This window comes from Somniosus microcephalus, chromosome 2, assembly GCF_052327205.1.
Source record: "Somniosus microcephalus isolate GS21.2 chromosome 2, FLI_Smic_1.0, whole genome shotgun sequence".
Lineage (NCBI taxonomy): Eukaryota > Metazoa > Chordata > Chondrichthyes > Squaliformes > Somniosidae > Somniosus > Somniosus microcephalus.
In genome coordinates this window covers 384,373,529-384,394,396 of record NC_140988.1, presented here as the reverse complement: position 1 = coordinate 384,394,396, position 20,868 = coordinate 384,373,529, and the positions used below count along the sequence as shown (strand labels likewise).

Here is a 20,868-nt window from a genome sequence, read left to right as displayed (position 1 = left end):
CTCCCCATCCCGCGGCCCCTCCCCATCCCGCGGCCCCTCCCCACCCCGCGGCCCCTCCCCACCCCGCGGCCTCTCCCCACCCCACGGCCCCTCCCCACCCCGCGGCCCCTCCCCATCCCGCGGCCCCTCCCTATCCCGCGGCCCCTCCCCATCCCACGGACACACTCCATCCCGCAGCCCCTCCCCATCCCGCGGACACTCCCCATCCCGCGGCCCCTCCCCAACCCGCGGCCCCTCCCCATCCCGCGGACACTCCCCGTCCCGCGGCCCCTCCCCATCCCGCGGACACTCCCCATCCCGCGGACACTCGCCATCCCGCGGCCCCTCCCCTTCCCGTGGCCCCTCCCCTTCCCGTGGCCCCTCCCATTCCCGTGGCCCCTCCCCTGTTGCGCAGTGAACCCTCGCCCGTCGTGCGGCCCCATCACCAATGATAACTGTGTTGACACCTGATCGACACCATTATTAATATTGTTTTTATTCTTCCTGCTTTACTGTTTGTTTACTTCAGTTTCTTTACATCAACAGAAATGTCGTCAGACTCGTGGTCCCTGCCGGCCTCACCTCATCTCAAATTTCAGAGTGAGGGCAGTGCGGAGGAATGGAACACTCCCAGGGCAGGTACAGCATGGGTTAGATACAGAGTAAAGCTCCCTCTACACTGTCCCATCAAACACTCCCAGCGCAGGTACAGCATGGGTTGATACAGAGTAAAGCTCCCTCTACACTGTCCCATCAAACACTCCCAGGGCAGGTAGAGCATGGGTTAGATACAGAGTAAAGCTCCCTCTACACTGTCCCATCAAACACTCCCAGGGCAGGTACAGCAGGGATTAGATACAGAGTAAAGCCCCCTCTACACTTTCCCAAATAACACTCCCAGGGCAGGTACAGCAGGGGTTAGATACAGAGTAAAGCTCCCTCTACACTGCCCCATCAAACACTCCCAGGGCAGGTACAGCACGGGGTAGATACAGAGTAAAGCTCCCTCTACACTGTCCCATCAAACACACCCAGGGCAGGTACAGCACGGGTTAGATACAAAGTAAAGCTCCCTCTACACTGACCCATCAAACACTCCCAGGGCAGGTACAGCATGTGTTAGATACAGAGTAAAGCTCCCTCTACACTGTCCCATCAAACACTCCCAGGGCAGGTACAGCACGGGCTAGATACAGAGTAAAGCTCCCTCCACACTGTCCCATCAAACACTCACAGCGCAGGTACAGCACAGGTTAGATACAGAGTAAAGCTCCCTCTACACTGTCCCATCAAACACTCCCAGGGCAGGTACAGCACGGGTTAGATACAGAGTAAAGCTCCCTCTACACTGTCCCATCAAACACTCCCAGGGCAGATACAGCACGGGTTAAATACAGAGTAAAGATCCCTCTACACTGTCCCATCAAACACTCCCAGGGCAGGTACAGTACGGGTTAGATACAGAGTAAAGCTCCCTCTACACTGTCCCATCAAACACTCCCAGGGCAGGTACAGCACGGGTTAGATACAGAGTAAAGCTCCCTCTACACTGTCCCATCAAACACTCCCAGGGCAGGTACAGCACGGGTTAGATACAGAGACGAGCTCCCTCTACACTGTCCCATCAAACACTCCCGGGGCAGGTACTGCACGGGTTAGATACAGAGTAAAGCTCCCTCTGCACTGTCCCATCAAACACTCCCAGGGCAGGTACAGCATGGGTTAGATACAGATTAAAGCTCCCTCTACACTGTCCCATCAAACACTCCCAGGGCAGGGACAGCACGGGTTAGATACAGAGTAAAGCACCCTCTACACTGTCCCATCAAACACTCCCACGGCAGGTACAGCACGGGTTAGATACAGAGTAAAGCACCCTCTACACTGTCCCATCAAACACTCCCAGGCCAGGTACAGCACGGGTTAGATACAGAGTAAAGCACCCTCTACACTGTCCCAACAAACACTCCCAGGGCAGGTACAGCACGGGTTAGATACAGAGTAAAGCTCCCTCAACACTGTCCCATCAAACACTCCCAGGGCAGGTACAGCACGGGTTAGATACAGAGTAAAGCTCCCTCTACACTGTCCCATCAAACACTCCCAGGGCAGGTACAGCACGGGTTAGATACAGAGTAAAGCTCCCTCGACACTGTCCCATCAAACACTCCCAGGGCAGGTACAGCACGGGTTAGATACTGAGTAAAGCTCCCTCTACACTGTCCCAACAAACACTCCCAGGGCAGGTACAGCACAGGTTAGATACAGAGTAAAGCTCCCTCTGCACTGTCCCATCAAACACTCCCAGGGCAGGTATAGCACGGGTTAGATACAGAGTAAAGCTGCCTCTGCACTGTCCCATCAAACAATCCCAGGGCAGGTACAGCACGGGTTAGATACAGAGTAAAGCTGCCTCTGCACTGCCCCATCAAACACTCCCAGGGCAGGTACAGTACGGGTTAGATACAGAGTAAAGCTCCCTCTGCACTGTCCCATCAAACACTCCCAGGGCAGGTACAGCACGGGTTAGATACAGAGTAAAGCTCCCTCTGCACTGTCCCATCAAACACTCCCAGGGCAGGTACAGCACGGGTTAGATACAGAGTAAAGCTCCCGCTACACTGTCCCATCAAACACTCCCAGGGCAGGTACAGCACGGGTTAGATACAGAGTAAAGCTCCCTCTACACTGTCCCATCAAACACTCCCAGGGCAGGTACAGCACGGGTTAGATACAGAGTAAAGCTCCCTCTACACTGTCCCATCAAACACTCCCAGGGCAGGTACAGCACGGGTTAGATACAGAGTAAAGCTCCCTCTACACTGTCCCATCAAACACTCCCAGCGCAGGTACAGCACGGGTTAGATACAGAGTAAAGCACCCTCTACACTGTCCCATCAAACACTCCCAGGGCAGGTACAGCACGGGTTAGATACAGAGTAAAGCACCCTCTACACTGTCCCATCAAACACTCCCAGGGCAGGTACAGCACGGGTTAGATACAGAGTAAAGCACCCTCTACACTGTCCCATCAAACACTCCCAAGGCAGGTACAGCACGGGTTAGATACAGAGTAAAGCACCCTCGACACTGTCCCATCAAACATTCCCAGGGCAGGTACAGCATGGGTTAGATACAGAGTAAAGCTCCCTCTACACTGTCCCATCAAACACTCCCAGGGCAGGTACAGCACGGGTTAGATACAGAGTAAAGCTCCCTCTACACTGTCCCATCAAACAGTCCCAGGGCAGGTACAGCACGGGTTAGATACAGAGTAAAGCTCCCTCTACACTGTCCCATCAAACGCTCCCAGGGCAGGTACAGCACGGGTTAGATACAGAGTAAAGCTCCCTCTACACTGTCCCATCAAACACTCCCAGGGCAGGTACAGCACAGGTTAGATACAGAGTAAAGCTCCCTCTACACTGTCCCATCAAACACTCCCAGGGCAGGTACAGCACGGGTTAGATACAGAGTAAAGCTCCCTCTACACTGTCCCATCAAACACTCCCAGGGCAGATACAGCACGGGTTAAATACAGAGTAAAGCTCCCTCTACACTGTCCCATCAAACACTCCCAGGGCAGGTACAGTACGGGTTAGATACAGAGTAAAGCTCCCTCTACACTGTCCCATCAAACACTCCCAGGGCAGGTACAGCACGGGTTAGATACAGAGTCAAGCTCCCTCTACACTGTCCCATCAAACACTCCCGGGGCAGGTACTGCACGGGTTAGATACAGAGTAAAGCTCCCTCTACACTGTCCCATCAAACACTCCCAGGGCAGGTACAGCACGGGTTAGATACAGAGTAAAGCTCCCTCTGCACTGTCCCATCAAACACTCCCAGGGCAGGTACAGCATGGGTTAGATACAGATTAAAGCTCCCTCTACACTGTCCCATCAAACACTCCCAGGGCAGGGACAGCACGGGTTAGATACAGAGTAAAGCTCCCTCTACACTGTCCCATCAAACACTCCCACGGCAGGTACAGCACGGGTTAGATACAGAGTAAAGCACCCTCTACACTGTCCCATCAAACACTCCCAGGCCAGGTACAGCACGGGTTAGATACAGAGTAAAGCTCCCTCTACACTGTCCCAACAAACACTCCCAGGGCAGGTACAGCACGGGTTAGATACAGAGTAAAGCACCCTCTACACTGTCCCAACAAACACTCCCAGGGCAGGTACAGCACGGGTTAGATACAGAGTAAAGCTCCCTCTACACTGTCCCATCAAACACTCCCAGGGCAGGTACAGCACAGGTTAGATACAGAGTAAAGCTCCCTCTGCACTGTCCCATCAAACACTCCCAGGGCAGGTATAGCACGGGTTAGATACAGAGTAAAGCTGCCTCTGCACTGTCCCATCAAACACTCCCAGGGCAGGTACAGCACGGGTTAGATACAGAGTAAAGCTGCCTCTGCACTGTCCCATCAAACACTCCCAGGGCAGGTACAGCACGGGTTAGATACAGAGTAAAGCTCCCTCTGCACTGTCCCATCAAACACTCCCAGGGCAGGTACAGCACGGGTTAGATACAGAGTAAAGCACCCTCTACACTGTCCCATCAAACACTCCCAGGGCAGGTACAGCACGGGTTAGATACTGAGTAAAGCTCCCTCTACACTGTCTCATCAAACACTCCCAGGGCAGGTACAGCACGGGTTAGATACAGAGTAAAGCTCCCTCTACACTGTCCCATCAAACAGTCCCAGGGCAGGTACAGCACGGGTTAGATACAGAGTAAAGCTCCCTCTACACTGTCCCATCAAACGCTCCCAGGGCAGGTACAGCACGGGTTAGATACAGAGTAAAGCTCCCTCAACACTGTCCCATCAAACGCTCCCAGGGCAGGTACAGCACGGGTTAGATACAGAGTAAAGCTCCCTCTACACTGTCCCATCAAACGCTCCCAGGGCAGGTACAGCACGGGTTAGATACAGAGTAAAGCTCCCTCTACACTGTCCCATCAAACACTCCGAGGGCAGGTACAGCACGGGTTAGATACTGAGTAAAGCTCCCTCTACACTGTCCCATCAAACACTCCCAGGGCAGGTACAGCACGGGTTAGATACAGAGTAAAGCTCCCTCTGCACTGTCCCATCAAACACTCCCAGGGCAGGTACAGCACGGGTTAGATACAGAGTAAAGCTCCCTCTACACTGTCCCATCAAACACTCCCAGGGCAGGTACAGCACGGGTTAGATACTGAGTAAAGCTCCCTCTACACTGTCCCATCAAACACTCCCAGGGCAGGTACAGCACGGGTTAGATACAGAGTAAAGCTCCCTCTGCACTGTCCCATCAAACACTCCCAGGGCAGGTGCAGCACGGGTTAGATACAGAGTAAAGCTGCCTCTGCACTGTCCCATCAAACACTCCCAGGGCAGGTACAGCACGGGTTAGATACAGAGTAAAGCTGCCTCTGCACTGTCCCATCAAACACTCCCAGGGCAGGTACAGCACGGGTTAGACACAGAGTAAAGCTCCCTCTGCACTGTCCCATCAAACACTCCCAGGGCAGGTACAGCACGAGTTAGATACAGAGTAAAGCTCCCTCTACACTGTCCCATCAAACACTCCCAGGGCAGGTACAGCACGGGTTAGATACAGAGTAAAGCTCCCTCTACACTGTCCCATCAGACACTCCCAGGGCAGGTAAAGCACAGGTTAGATACAGAGTAAAGCTCCCTCTACACTGTCCCATCAAACACTCCCAGGGCAGGTACAGCACCGGTTAGATACAGAGTAAAGCTCCCTCTACACTGTCCCATCAAACACTCCCAGCGCAGGTACAGCACGAGTTAGATACAGAGTGAAGCTCCCTCTACACTGTCCCATCAAACACTCCCAGGGCAGGTACAGCATGGGTTAGATACAGAGTAAAGCTCCCTCTACACTGTCCCATCAAACACTCCCAGGGCAGGTACAGCACGGGTTAGATACAGAGTAAAGCACCCTCTACACTGTCCCATCAAACACTCCCAGGGCAGGTACAGCACGGGTTAGATACAGAGAAAAGCTCCCTCTACACTGTCACATCAAACAGTCCCAGGGCAGGTACAGCACGGGTTAGATACAAAGTAAAGCTCCCTCTACACTGTCCCATCAAACGCTCCCAGGGCAGGTACAGCACGGGTTAGATACAGAGTAAAGCTCCCTCTACACTGTCCCATCAAACACTCCCAGGGCAGGAACAGCACGGGTTAGATGCAGAGTAAAGCTCCCTCTACACTGTCCCATCAGACACTCCCAGGGCAGGTACAGCACGGGTTAGATACAGAGTAAAGCTCCCTCTACACTGTCCCATCAAACGCTCCCAGGGCAGGTACAGCACGGGTTAGATACAGAGTAAAGCACCCTCTACACTGTCCCATCAAGCGCTCCCAGGGCAGGTACAGCACGGGTTAGATACAGAGTAAAGCTCCCTATACACTGTCCCATCAAACGCTCCCAGGGCAGGTACAGCACGGGTTAGATACAGAGTAAAGCTCCCTCTACACTGTCCCATCAAACACTCCTAGGGCAGGTACAGCACGGGTTAGATACAGAGTAAAGCGCCCTCTACACTGTCCCATCAAACACTCCCAGGGCAGGTACAGCACGGGTTAGTTACAGAGTAAAGCTCCCTCTACACTGTCCCATTAAACACTTCCAGGGCAGTTACAGCACGGGTTAGAGACAGAGTTAAGCACCCTCTACACTGTCCCATCAAACACTCCCAGGGCAGGTACAGCACGGGTTAGATACAGAGTAAAGCTCCCTCTACACTGTCCCATCAAACACTCCCAGGGCAGGTACAGCACGGGTTAGATACAGAGTAAAGCTCCCTCTACACTGTCCCATCAAACACTCCCAGGGCAGGTACAGCACGGGTTAGATACAGATTAAAGCTCCCTCTACACTGTCCCATCAAACACTCCCAGGGCAGGTACAGCACGGGTTAGATACAGAGTAAAGCTCCCTCTACACTGTCCCATCAAACACTCCCAGGGCAGGTACAGCACGGGTTAGATACAGAGTAAAGCTCCCTCTACACTGTCTGATCAAACACTCCCAGGGCAGGTACAGCACGGGTTAGATACAGAGTAAAGCTCCCTCTACACTGTCCCATCAAACACTCCCAGGGCAGGTACAGCACGGGTTAGATACAGAGTAAAGCACCCTCTACACTGTCCCATCAAACACTCCCAGGGCAGGTACAGCACGGGTTAGATACAGAGTAAAGCTCCCTGTACACTGTCCCAGCAACCACTCCCAGGGCAGGTACAGCACGGGTTAGATACAGAGTAAAGCTCCCTCTACACTGTCCCATCAAACACTCCCAGGGCAGATACAGCACGAGTTAAATACAGAGTAAAGCTCCCTCTACACTGTCCCATCAAACACTCCCAGGGCAGGTACAGTACGGATTAGATACAGAGTGAAGCTCCCTCTACACTGTCCCATCAAACACTCCCAGGGCAGGTACAGCACGGGTTAGATACAGAGTAAAGCTCCCTCTACACTGTCCCATCAAACACTCCCAGGGCAGGTACAGCACGGGTTAGATACAGAGTCAAGCTCCCTCTACACTGTCCCATCAAACACTCCCGGGGCAGGTACTGCACGGGTTAGATACAGAGTAATGCTCCCTCTACACTGTCCCATCAAACACTCCCAGGGCAGGTACAGCACGGGTTAGATACTGAGTAAAGCTCCCTCTACACTGTCCCAACAAACACTCCCAGGGCAGGTACAGCACAGGTTAGATACAGAGTAAAGCTCCCTCTGCACTGTCCCATCAAACACTCCCAGGGCAGGTATAGCACGGGTTAGATACAGAGTAAAGCTCCCTCTGCACTGTCCCATCAAACACTCCCAGGGCAGGTACAGCACGGGTTAGATACAGAGTAAAGCTCCCGCTACACTGTCCCATCAAACACTCCCAGGGCAGGTACAGCACGGGTTAGATACAGAGTAAAGCTCCCTCTACACTGTCCCATCAAACACTCCCAGGGCAGGTACAGCACGGGTTAGATACAGAGTAAAGCTCCCTCTACACTGTCCCATCAAACACTCCCAGGGCAGGTACAGCACCGGTTAGATACATAGTAAAGCTCCCTCTACACTGTCCCATCAAACACTCCCAGTGCAGGTACAGCACGTGTTAGATACAGAGTAAAGCACCCTCTACACTGTCCCATCAAACACTCCCAGGGCAGGTACAGCACGGGTTAGATACAGAGTAAAGCACCCTCTACACTGTCCCATCAAACACTCCCAGGGCAGGTACAGCACGGGTTAGATACAGAGTAAAGCACCATCTACACTGTCCCATCAAACACTCCCAAGGCAGGTACAGCACGGGTTAGATACAGAGTAAAGCACCCTCTACACTGTCCCATCAAACACTCCCAGGGCAGGTACAGCACGGGTTAGATACAGAGTAAAGCTGCCTCTGCACTGTCCCATCAAACACTCCCAGGGCAGGTACAGCACGGGTTAGATACAGAGTAAAGCTCCCTCTACACTGTCCCATCAAACACTCCCAGGGCAGGTACAGCATGGTTTAGATACAGAGTAAAGCTCCCTCTACACTGTCCCATCAGACACTCCCAGGGCAGGTACAGCACGGGTTAGATACAGAGTAAAGCTCCCTCTACACTGTCCCATCAAACACTCCCAGGGCAGGTACAGCACGGGTTAGATACTGAGTAAAGCTCCCTCTACACTGTCCCATCAAACACTCCCAGGGCAGGTACAGCACGGGTTAGATACAGAGTAAAGCTCCCTCTGCACTGTCCCATCAAACACTCCCAGGGCAGGTGCAGCACGGGTTAGATACAGAGTAAAGCTGCCTCTGCACTGTCCCATCAAACACTCCCAGGGCAGGTACAGCACGGGTTAGATACAGAGTAAAGCTGCCTCTGCACTGTCCCATCAAACACTCCCAGGGCAGGTACAGCACGGGTTAGACACAGAGTAAAGCTCCCTCTGCACTGTCCCATCAAACACTCCCAGGGCAGGTACAGCACGGGTTAGACACAGAGTAAAGCTCCCTCTGCACTGTCCCATCAAACACTCCCAGGGCAGGTACAGCACGAGTTAGATACAGAGTAAAGCTCCCTCTACACTGTCCCATCAAACACTCCCAGGGCAGGTACAGCACGGGTTAGATACAGAGTAAAGCTCCCTCTACACTGTCCCATCAGACACTCCCAGGGCAGGGAAAGCACAGGTTAGATACAGAGTAAAGCTCCCTCTACACTGTCCCATCAAACACTCCCAGGGCAGGTACAGCACCGGTTAGATACAGAGTAAAGCTCCCTCTACACTGTCCCATCAAACACTCCCAGCGCAGGTACAGCACGAGTTAGATACAGAGTGAAGCTCCCTCTACACTGTCCCATCAAACACTCCCAGGGCAGGTACAGCATGGGTTAGATACAGAGTAAAGCTCCCTCTACACTGTCCCATCAAACACTCCCAGGGCAGGTACAGCACGGGTTAGATACAGAGTAAAGCACCCTCTACACTGTCCCATCAAACACTCCCAGGGCAGGTACAGCACGGGTTAGATACAGAGAAAAGCTCCCTCTACACTGTCAAATTAAACAGTCCCAGGGCAGGTACAGCACGGGTTAGATACAAAGTAAAGCTCCCTCTACACTGTCCCATCAAACACTCCCAGGGCAGGTACAGCACGGGTTAGATACAGAGTAAAGCTCCCTCTACACTGTCCCATCAAACACTCCCAGGGCAGGTACAGCACGGGCTAGATACAGAGTAAAGCTCCCTCTACACTGTCCCATCAAACAGTCCCAGGGCAGGTACAGCACGGGTTAGATACAGAGTAAAGCTCCCTCTACACTGTCCCATCAAACGCTCCCAGGGCAGGTACAGCACGGGTTAGATACAGAGTAAAGCTCCCTCTACACTGTCCCATCAAACGCTCCCAGGGCAGGTACAGCACAGGTTAGATACAGAGTAAAGCTCCCTCTACACTGTCCCATCAAACACTCCCAGGGCAGGTACAGCACGGGTTAGATACAGAGTAAAGCTCCCTCTACACTGTCCCATCAAACACTCCCAGGGCAGATACAGCACGGGTTAAATACAGAGTAAAGCTCCCTCTGCACTGTCCCATCAAACACTCCCAGGGCAGGTACAGTACGGGTTAGATACAGAGTAAAGCTCCCTCTACACTGTCCCATCAAACACTCCCAGGGCAGGTACAGCACGGGTTAGATACAGAGTAAAGCTCCCTCTACACTGTCCCATCAAACACTCCCAGGGCAGGTACAGCACGGGTTAGATACAGAGTCAAGCTCCCTCTACACTGTCCCATCAAACACTCCCGGGGCAGGTACTGCACGGGTTAGATACAGAGTAAAGCTCCCTCTACACTGTCCCATCAAACACTCCCAGGGCAGGTACAGCACGGGTTAGATACAGAGTAAAGCTCCCTCTGCACTGTCCCATCAAACACTCCCAGGGCAGGTACAGCATGGGTTAGATACAGATTAAAGCTCCCTCTACACTGTCCCATCAAACACTCCCAGGGCAGGGACAGCACGGGTTAGATACAGAGTAAAGCTCCCTCTACACTGTCCCATCAAACACTCCCACGGCAGGTACAGCACGGGTTAGATACAGAGTAAAGCACCCTCTACACTGTCCCATCAAACACTCCCAGGCCAGGTACAGCACGGGTTAGATACAGAGTAAAGCACCCTCTACACTGTCCCAACAAACACTCCCAGGGCAGGTACAGCACGGGTTAGATACAGAGTAAAGCACCCTCTACACTGTCCCAACAAACACTCCCAGGGCAGGTACAGCACGGGTTAGATACAGAGTAAAGCTCCCTCTACACTGTCCCATCAAACACTCCCAGGGCAGGTACAGCACGGGTTAGATACAGAGTAAAGCTCCCTCTACACTGTCCCATCAAACACTCCCAGGGCAGGTACAGCACGGGTTAGATACTGAGTAAAGCTCCCTCTACACTGTCCCAACAAACACTCCCAGGGCAGGTACAGCACAGGTTAGATACAGAGTAAAGCTCCCTCTGCACTGTCCCATCAAACACTCGCAGGGCAGGTATAGCACGGGTTAGATACAGAGTAAAGCTGCCTCTGCACTGTCCCATCAAACACTCCCAGGGCAGGTACAGCACGGGTTAGATACAGAGTAAAGCACCCTCTACACTGTCCCATCAAACACTCCCAAGGCAGGTACAGCACGGGTTAGATACAGAGTAAAGCACCCTCTACACTGTCCCATCAAACACTCCCAGGGCAGGTACAGCACGGGTTAGATACAGAGTAAAGCTGCCTCTGCACTGTCCCATCAAACACTCCCAGGGCAGGTACAGCACGGGTTAGATACAGAGTAAAGCTCCCTCTACACTGTCCCATCAAACACTCCCAGGGCAGGTACAGCACGGTTTAGATACAGAGTAAAGCTCCCTCTACACTGTCCCATCAGACACTCCCAGGGCAGGTACAGCACGGGTTAGATACAGAGTAAAGCTCCCTCTACACTGTCCCATCAAACACTCCCAGGGCAGGTACAGCACGGGTTAGATACTGAGTAAAGCTCCCTCTACACTGTCCCATCAAACACTCCCAGGGCAGGTACAGCACGGGTTAGATACAGAGTAAAGCTCCCTCTGCACTGTCCCATCAAACACTCCCAGGGCAGGTGCAGCACGGGTTAGATACAGAGTAAAGCTGCTTCTGCACTGTCCCATCAAACACTCCCAGGGCAGGTACAGCACGGGTTAGATACAGAGTAAAGCTGCCTCTGCACTGTCCCATCAAACACTCCCAGGGCAGGTACAGCACGGGTTAGACACAGAGTAAAGCTCCCTCTGCACTGTCCCATCAAACACTCCCAGGGCAGGTACAGCACGGGTTAGACACAGAGTAAAGCTCCCTCTGCACTGTCCCATCAAACACTCCCAGGGCAGGTACAGCACGAGTTAGATACAGAGTAAAGCTCCCTCTACACTGTCCCATCAAACACTCCCAGGGCAGGTACAGCACGGGTTAGATACAGAGTAAAGCTCCCTCTACACTGTCCCATCAGACACTCCCAGGGCAGGGAAAGCACAGGTTAGATACAGAGTAAAGCTCCCTCTACACTGTCCCATCAAACACTCCCAGGGCAGGTACAGCACCGGTTAGATACAGAGTAAAGCTCCCTCTACACTGTCCCATCAAACACTCCCAGCGCAGGTACAGCACGAGTTAGATACAGAGTGAAGCTCCCTCTACACTGTCCCATCAAACACTCCCAGGGCAGGTACAGCATGGGTTAGATACAGAGTAAAGCTCCCTCTACACTGTCCCATCAAACACTCCCAGGGCAGGTACAGCACGGGTTAGATACAGAGTAAAGCACCCTCTACACTGTCCCATCAAACACTCCCAGGGCAGGTACAGCACGGGTTAGATACAGAGAAAAGCTCCCTCTACACTGTCACATCAAACAGTCCCAGGGCAGGTACAGCACGGGTTAGATACAAAGTAAAGCTCCCTCTACACTGTCCCATCAAACACTCCCAGGGCAGGTACAGCACGGGTTAGATACAGAGTAAAGCTCCCTCTACACTGTCCCATCAAACACTCCCAGGGCAGGTACAGCACGGGTTAGATACAGAGTAAAGCTCCCTCTACACTGTCCCATCAAACAGTCCCAGGGCAGGTACAGCACGGGTTAGATACAGAGTAAAGCTCCCTCTACACTGTCCCGTCAAACGCTCCCAGGGCAGGTACAGCACGGGTTAGATACAGAGTAAAGCTCCCTCTACACTGTCCCATCAAACGCTCCCAGGGCAGGTACAGCACAGGTTAGATACAGAGTAAAGCTCCCTCTACACTGTCCCATCAAACACTCCCAGGGCAGGTACAGCACGGGTTAGATACAGAGTAAAGCTCCCTCTACACTGTCCCATCAAACACTCCCAGGGCAGATACAGCACGGGTTAAATACAGAGTAAAGCTCCCTCTGCACTGTCCCATCAAACACTCCCAGGGCAGGTACAGTACGGGTTAGATACAGAGTAAAGCTCCCTCTACACTGTCCCATCAAACACTCCAGGGCAGGTACAGCACGGGTTAGATACAGAGTAAAGCTCCCTCTACACTGTCCCATCAAACACTCCCAGGCAGGTACAGCACGGGTTAGATACAGAGTCAAGCTCCTCTACACTGTCCCATCAAACACTCCCGGGGCAGGTACTGCACGGGTTAGATACAGAGTAAAGCTCCTCTACACTGTCCCATCAAACACTCCCAGGGCAGGTACAGCACGGGTTAGATACAGAGTAAAGCTCCTCTGCACTGTCCCATCAAACACTCCAGGGCAGGTACAGCATGGGTTAGATACAGATTAAAGCTCCCTCTACACTGTCCCATCAAACACTCCAGGGCAGGGACAGCACGGGTTAGATACAGAGGTAAAGCTCCCTCTACACTGTCCCATCAAACACTCCCACGGCAGGTACAGCACGGGTTAGATACAGAGTAAAGCACCCTCTACACTGTCCCATCAAACACTCCCAGGCCAGGTACAGCAGGGTTAGATACAGAGTAAAGCACCCTCTACACTGTCCCAACAAACACTCACAGGGCAGGTACAGCACGGGTTAGATACAGAGTAAAGCACCCTCTACACTGTCCCAACAAACACTCCCAGGGCAGGTACAGCACGGGTTAGATACAGAGTAAAGCTCCCTCTACACTGTCGCATCAAACACTCCAGGGCAGGTACAGCACGGGTTAGATACAGAGTAAAGCTCCCTCTACACTGTCCCATCAAACACTCCAGGGCAGGTACAGCACGGGTTAGATACTGAGTAAAGCTCCCTCTACACTGTCCCAACAAACACTCCCAGGGCAGTACAGCACAGGTTAGATACAGAGTAAAGCTCCCTCTGCACTGTCCCATCAAACACTCGCAGGGCAGGTATAGCACGGGTTAGATACAGAGTAAAGCTGCCTCTGCACTGTCCCATCAAACACTCCAGGGCAGGTACAGCACGGGTTAGATACAGAGTAAAGCTCCCTCTGCACTGTCCCATCAAACACTCCCAGGGCAGGTACAGCACGGGTTAGATACAGAGTAAAGCTCCCGCTACACTGTCCCATCCAAACACACCCAGGGCAGGTACAGCACGGGTTAGATACAGAGTAAAGCTCCCTCTACACTGTCCCATCAAACACTCCCAGGGCAGGTACAGCACGGGTTAGATACAGAGTAAAGCTCCCTCTACACTGTCCCATCAACACTCCCAGGGCAGGTACAGCACCGGTTAGATACAGAGTAAAGCTCCCTCTACACTGTCCATCAAACACTCCCAGCGCAGGTACAGCACGGGTTAGATACAGAGTAAAGCACCCTCTACACTGTCCCATCAAACACTCCCAGGGCAGGTACAGCACGGGTTAGATACAGAGTAAAGCACCCTCTACACTGTCCCATCAAACACTCCAGGGCAGGTACAGCACGGGTTAGATACAGAGTAAAGCACCCTCTACACTGTCCCATCAAACACTCCCAAGGCAGGTACAGCACGGGTTAGATACAGAGTAAAGCACCCTCTACACTGTCCCATCAAACACTCCAGGGCAGGTACAGCACGGGTTAGATACAGAGTAAAGCTCCCTCAACACTGTCTCATCAAACACTCCCAGGGCAGGTACAGCACGGGTTAGATACAGAGTAAAGCTCCCTCTACACTGTCCCATCAAACAGTCCCAGGGCAGGTACAGCACGGGTTAGATACAGAGTAAAGCTCCCTCTACACTGTCCCATCAAACGCTCCCAGGGCAGGTACAGCACGGGTTAGATACAGAGTAAAGCTCCCTCTACACTGTCCCATCAAACGCTCCCAGGGCAGGTACAGCACGGGTTAGATCCAGAGTAAAGCTCCCTCTACACTGTCCCATCAAACGCTCCCAGGGCAGGTACAGCACGGGTTAGATACAGAGTAAAGCTCCCTCTACACTGTCCCATCAAACACTCCGAGGGCAGGTACAGCACGGGTTAGATACTGAGTAAAGCTCCCTCTACACTGTCCCATCAAACACTCCCAGGGCAGGTACAGCACGGGTTAGATACAGAGTAAAGCTCCCTCTGCACTGTCCCATCAAACACTCCCAGGGCAGGTACAGCACGGGTTAGATACAGAGTAAAGCTGCCTCTGCACTGTCCCATCAAACACTCCCAGGGCAGGTACAGCACGGGTTAGATACAGAGTAAAACTGCCTCTGCACTGTCCCATCAAACACTCCCAGGGCAAGTACAGCACGGGTTAGATACAGAGTAAAGCTCCCTCTACACTGTCCCATCAAACACTCCCAGGGCAGGTACAGCACGGGTTAGATACAGAGTAAAGCTCCCTCTACACTGTCCCATCAGACACTCCCAGGGCAGGTACAGCACGGGTTAGATACAGAGTAAAGCTCCCTCTACACTGTCCCATCAAACACTCCCAGGGCAGGTACAGCACGGGTTAGATACTGAGTAAAGCTCCCTCTACACTGTCCCATCAAACACTCCCAGGGCAGGTACAGCACGGGTTAGATACAGAGTAAAGCTCCCTCTGCACTGTCCCATCAAACACTCCCAGGGCAGGTGCAGCACGGGTTAGATACAGAGTAAAGCTGCCTCTGCACTGTCCCATCAAACACTCCCAGGGCAGGTACAGCACGGGTTGGATACAGAGTAAAGCTGCCTCTGCACTGTCCCATCAAACACTCCCAGGGCAGGTACAGCACGGGTTAGACACAGAGTAAAGCTCCCTCTGCACTGTCCCATCAAACACTCCCAGGGCAGGTACAGCACGAGTTAGATACAGAGTAAAGCTCCCTCTACACTGTCCCATCAAACACTCCCAGGGCAGGTACAGCACGGGTTAGATACAGAGTAAAGCTCCCTCTACACTGTCCCATCAGACACTCCCAGGGCAGGTAAAGCACAGGTTAGATACAGAGTAAAGCTCCCTCTACACTGTCCCATCAAACACTCCCAGGGCAGGTACAGCACCGGTTAGATACAGAGTAAAGCTCCCTCTACACTGTCCCATCAAACACTCCCAGCGCAGGTACAGCACGAGTTAGATACAGAGTGAAGCTCCCTCTACACTGTCCCATCAAACACTCCCAGGGCAGGTACAGCATGGGTTAGATACAGAGTAAAGCTCCCTCTACACTGTCCCATCAAACACTCCCAGGGCAGGTACAGCACGGGTTAGATACAGAGTAAAGCACCCTCTACACTGTCCCATCAAACACTCCCACGGCAGGTACAGCACGGGTTAGAGACAGAGAAAAGCTCCCTCTACACTGTCACATCAAACAGTCCCAGGGCAGGTACAGCACGGGTTAGATACAAAGTAAAGCTCCCTCTACACTGTCCCATCAAACGCTCCCAGGGCAGGTACAGCACGGGTTAGATACAGAGTAAAGCTCCCTCTACACTGTCCCATCAAACACTCCCAGGGCAGGTACAGCACGGGTTAGATGCAGAGTAAAGCTCCCTCTACACTGTCCCATCAGACACTCCCAGGGCAGGTACAGCACGGGTTAGATACAGAGTAAAGCTCCCTCTACACTGTCCCATCAAACGCTCCCAGGGCAGGTACAGCACGGGTTAGATACAGAGTAAAGCACCCTCTACACTGTCCCATCAAGCGCTCCCAGGGCAGGTACAGCACGGGTTAGATACAGAGTAAAGCTCCCTATACACTGTCCCATCAAACGCTCCCAGGGCAGGTACAGCACGGGTTATATACAGAGTAAAGCTCCCTCTACACTGTCCCATCAAACACTCCCAGGGCAGGTACAGCACGGGTTAGATACAGAGTAAAGCGCCCTCTACACTGTCCCATCAAACACTCCCAGGGCAGGTACAGCACGGGTTAGTTACAGAGTAAAGCTCCCTCTACACTGTCCCATTAAACACTCCCAGGGCAGTTACAGCACGGGTTAGAGACAGAGTTAAGCACCCTCTACACTGTCCCATCAAACACTCCCAGGGCAGGTACAGCACGGGTTAGATACAGAGTAAAGCTCCCTCTACACTGTCCCATCAAACACTCCCAGGGCAGGTACAGCACGGGTTAGATACAGAGTAAAGCTCCCTCTACACTGTCCCATCAAACACTCCCAGGGCAGGTACAGCACGGGTTAGATACAGATTAAAGCTCCCTCTACACTGTCCCATCAAACACTCCCAGGGCAGGTACAGCACGGGTTAGATACAGAGTAAAGCTCACTCTACACTGTCCCATCAAACACTCTCAGGGCAGGTACAGCACGGGTTAGATACAGAGTAAAGCTCCCTCTACACTGTCCCATCAAACACTCCCAGGGCAGGTGCAGCACGGGTTAGATACAGAGTAAAGCTGCTTCTGCACTGTCCCATCAAACACTCCCAGGGCAGGTACAGCACGGGTTAGATACAGAGTAAAGCTGCCTCTGCACTGTCCCATCAAACACTCCCAGGGCAGGTACAGCACGGGTTAGACACAGAGTAAAGCTCCCTCTGCACTGTCCCATCAAACACTCCCAGGGCAGGTACAGCACGGGTTAGACACAGAGTAAAGCTCCCTCTGCACTGTCCCATCAAACACTCCCAGGGCAGGTACAGCACGAGTTAGATACAGAGTAAAGCTCCCTCTACACTGTCCCATCAAACACTCCCAGGGCAGGTACAGCACGGGTTAGATACAGAGTAAAGCTCCCTCTACACTGTCCCATCAGACACTCCCAGGGCAGGGAAAGCACAGGTTAGATACAGAGTAAAGCTCCCTCTACACTGTCCCATCAAACACTCCCAGGGCAGGTACAGCACCGGTTAGATACAGAGTAAAGCTCCCTCTACACTGTCCCATCAAACACTCCCAGCGCAGGTACAGCACGAGTTAGATACAGAGTGAAGCTCCCTCTACACTGTCCCATCAAACACTCCCAGGGCAGGTACAGCATGGGTTAGATACAGAGTAAAGCTCCCTCTACACTGTCCCATCAAACACTCCCAGGGCAGGTACAGCACGGGTTAGATACAGAGTAAAGCACCCTCTACACTGTCCCATCGAACACTCCCAGGGCAGGTACAGCACGGGTTAGATACAGAGAAAAGCTCCCTCTACACTGTCACATCAAACAGTCCCAGGGCAGGTACAGCACGGGTTAGATACAAAGTAAAGCTCCCTCTACACTGTCCCATCAAACACTCCCAGGGCAGGTACAGCACGGGTTAGATACAGAGTAAAGCTCCCTCTACACTGTCCCATCAAACACTCCCAGGGCAGGTACAGCACGGGTTAGATACAGAGTAAAGCTCCCTCTACACTGTCCCATCAAACAGTCCCAGGGCAGGTACAGCACGGGTTAGATACAGAGTAAAGCTCCCTCTACACTGTCCCATCAAACGCTCCCAGGGCAGGTACAGCACGGGTTAGATACAGAGTAAAGCTCCCTCTACACTGTCCCATCAAACGCTCCCAGGGCAGGTACAGCACAGGTTAGATACAGAGTAAAGCTCCCTCTACACTGTCCCATCAAACACTCCCAGGGCAGGTACAGCACGGGTTAGATACAGAGTAAAGCTCCCTCTACACTGTCCCATCAAACACTCCCAGGGCAGATACAGCACGGGTTAAATACAGAGTAAAGCTCCCTCTGCACTGTCCCATCAAACACTCCCAGGGCAGGTACAGTACGGGTTAGATACAGAGTAAAGCTCCCTCTACACTGTCCCATCAAACACTCCCAGGGCAGGTACAGCACGGGTTAGATACAGAGTAAAGCTCCCTCTACACTGTCCCATCAAACACTCCCAGGGCAGGTACAGCACGGGTTAGATACAGAGTCAAGCTCCCTCTACACTGTCCCATCAAACACTCCCGGGGCAGGTACTGCACGGGTTAGATACAGAGTAAAGCTCCCTCTACACTGTCCCATCAAACACTCCCAGGGCAGGTACAGCACGGGTTAGATACAGAGTAAAGCTCCCTCTGCACTGTCCCATCAAACACTCCCAGGGCAGGTACAGCATGGGTTAGATACAGATTAAAGCTCCCTCTACACTGTCCCATCAAACACTCCCAGGGCAGGGACAGCACGGGTTAGATACAGAGTAAAGCTCCCTCTACACTGTCCCATCAAACACTCCCACGGCAGGTACAGCACGGGTTAGATACAGAGTAAAGCACCCTCTACACTGTCCCATCAAACACTCCCAGGCCAGGTACAGCACGGGTTAGATACAGAGTAAAGCACCCTCTACACTGTCCCAACAAACACTCACAGGGCAGGTACAGCACGGGTTAGATACAGAGTAAAGCACCCTCTACACTGTCCCAACAAACACTCCCAGGGCAGGTACAGCACGGGTTAGATACAGAGTAAAGCTCCCTCTACACTGTCCCATCAAACACTCCCAGGGCAGGTACAGCACGGGTTAGATACAGAGTAAAGCTCCCTCTACACTGTCCCATCAAACACTCCCAGGGCAGGTACAGCACGGGTTAGATACTGAGTAAAGCTCCCTCTACACTGTCCCAACAAACACTCCCAGGGCAGGTACAGCACAGGTTAGATACAGAGTAAAGCTCCCTCTGCACTGTCCCATCAAACACTCGCAGGGCAGGTATAGCACGGGTTAGATACAGAGTAAAGCTGCCTCTGCACTGTCCCATCAAACACTCCCAGGGCAGGTACAGCACGGGTTAGATACAGAGTAAAGCTCCCTCTGCACTGTCCCATCAAACACTCCCAGGGCAGGTACAGCACGGGTTAGATACAGAGTAAAGCTCCCGCGACACTGTCCCATCAAACACTCCCAGGGCAGGTACAGCACGGGTTAGATACAGAGTAAAGCTCCCTCTACACTGTCCCATCAAACACTCCCAGGGCAGGTACAGCACGGGTTAGATACAGAGTAAAGCTCCCTCTACACTGTCCCATCAAACACTCCCAGGGCAGGTACAGCACCGGTTAGATACAGAGTAAAGCTCCCTCTACACTGTCCCATCAAACACTCCCAGCGCAGGTACAGCACGGGTTAGATACAGAGTAAAGCACCCTCTACACTGTCCCATCAAACACTCCCAGGGCAGGTACAGCACGGGTTAGATACAGAGTAAAGCACCCTCTACACTGTCCCATCAAACACTCCCAGGGCAGGTACAGCACGGGTTAGATACAGAGTAAAGCACCCTCTACACTGTCCCATCAAACACTCCCAAGGCAGGTACAGCACGGGTTAGATACAGAGTAAAGCACCCTCTACACTGTCCCATCAAACACTCCCAGGGCAGGTACAGCACGGGTTAGATACAGAGTAAAGCTCCCTCAACACTGTCTCATCAAACACTCCCAGGGCAGGTACAGCACGGGTTAGATACAGAGTAAAGCTCCCTCTACACTGTCCCATCAAACAGTCCCAGGGCAGGTACAGCACGGGTTAGATACAGAGTAAAGCTCCCTCTACACTGTCCCATCAAACGCTCCCAGGGCAGGTACAGCACGGGTTAGATACAGAGTAAAGCTCCCTCTACACTGTCCCATCAAACGCTCCCAGGGCAGGTACAGCACGGGTTAGATACAGAGTAAAGCTCCCTCTACACTGTCCCATCAAACGCTCCCAGGGCAGGTACAGCACGGGTTAGATACAGAGTAAAGCTGCCTCTGCACTGTCCCATCAAACACTCCCAGGGCAGGTACAGCACGGGTTGGATACAGAGTAAAGCTGCCTCTGCACTGTCCCATCAAACACTCCCAGGGCAGGTACAGCACGGGTTAGACACAGAGTAAAGCTCCCTCTGCACTGTCCCATCAAACACTCCCAGGGCAGGTACAGCACGAGTTAGATACAGAGTAAAGCT

The 20,868-nt window shown here is 52.8% G+C and overlaps 1 long non-coding RNA gene across 1 annotated transcript in view; it reads left to right on the top strand.

Moving 5' to 3' along the window:
- Positions 1–528: 528 nt before the first annotated feature.
- Positions 529–20,868, top strand: part of LOC147123826 (uncharacterized) — a 57,484-nt gene continuing 37,144 nt past the window's right edge. Inside the window, exon 1 of the long non-coding RNA XR_015080592.1 lies at positions 529–618. This is a non-coding gene — a long non-coding RNA (uncharacterized LOC147123826). The remainder of the gene's footprint in view (positions 619–20,868) is intronic.